The following is a 1,194-nucleotide window of genomic DNA, read 5'->3' on the forward strand; positions in this document are numbered from 1 at the left end:
ATAATAATAATAATAATAATAATATAATGATTATGATAGTAGTATTTATATAGTTCAAATTCCCGTTCAACAGCAAGCTCTCTGCGTGTTACAATCTATATTACTCATGCGTTTCCCCTGCACTAAATGGTCAATATTGTGTCATTGTACTTCCACACACTGAGCTATCTAAAGTTAGCTCCTGCGATTCTGTAAACACTGCAGTGTGGGTGGTTGACGGGTGCTCTGGTGTGGTTTGCTCCGTCTTTCCTATCAAACATCTATCGTCCTTATCTCTCCTCCTTCTTTTTTGTGTAAGTTACTTTCGTGTAATACATCTATTTTTCGGCACTTATTTTAATTATTGTATTGCAAGCGCCGTAAAACTTTTACTAAAACTAAAAACGCTACAGTGCTAAATAGCTGTGAAATAATAGTACACAAAACTTTGTCCGACTGTAAGCAGCATTCATTTACATCATTGACAGCTTCGTAGACAAGAAAATCTCTTCTTCTTTTTTATGTTTGTTAGTCTCTTATAACACCTCTAATCTTCTGGCGCTCATATGACTTTATTCAGTTGCGAGCGCCGTAAAACCTCTACTAAAACTAAACTAAACTATAGAAAATCTTTTCATTCTATTAGTTCATTTGAGGGGTGAAACGGACCTGCCGTTAGCTCAGTGGGTGGTTGGCGAGTGCTCTGGTGTGGTTTGCTCCTTCTTTCCTATAAAACTTTATCATCCTAACATCCTCTCCCTTTTTTGTGTTTGTTACTCTCTTGTTACCGCTCTAACTCTGGGTGGTTGGCGGGTGCTCTGGTGTGGTTTGCTCCTTATTTCCTATTAAAAAATATATCTTCTCTATCTCTCCTCCTTCTTTTTTTGTGTTTGTTACTCTCTTGTAATACTTCTAATCTTCGGCACTTGTATGACCTTATTGTGTTGCAAGAACAGTAAAAGTATTATTGAAACTAAAATCTGACATTCGGCGCTTATTGTGTCGCAAGTGCCGTAAAACTCTTACTTAAACTAAGTTAAACAAGTCCAGTTGCCGGAGGACAATGAAAGCCTCCCCCCAGCAATCTAAACTAACTTTGTAAGAATTCGATTCCCAGCTGGAATTTGAACCAGGTTGATGAGCACCGTTGTGTAATGTGATTCCAACTGAGATATCGGTGTTGTCATGAAGCGGTGTAAATAATAATAATAATAA

This window comes from Aplysia californica, unplaced genomic scaffold (assembly GCF_000002075.1).
Source record: "Aplysia californica isolate F4 #8 unplaced genomic scaffold, AplCal3.0 scaffold00704, whole genome shotgun sequence".
In the NCBI taxonomy this organism is placed as follows: Eukaryota; Metazoa; Mollusca; class Gastropoda; order Aplysiida; family Aplysiidae; genus Aplysia; species Aplysia californica.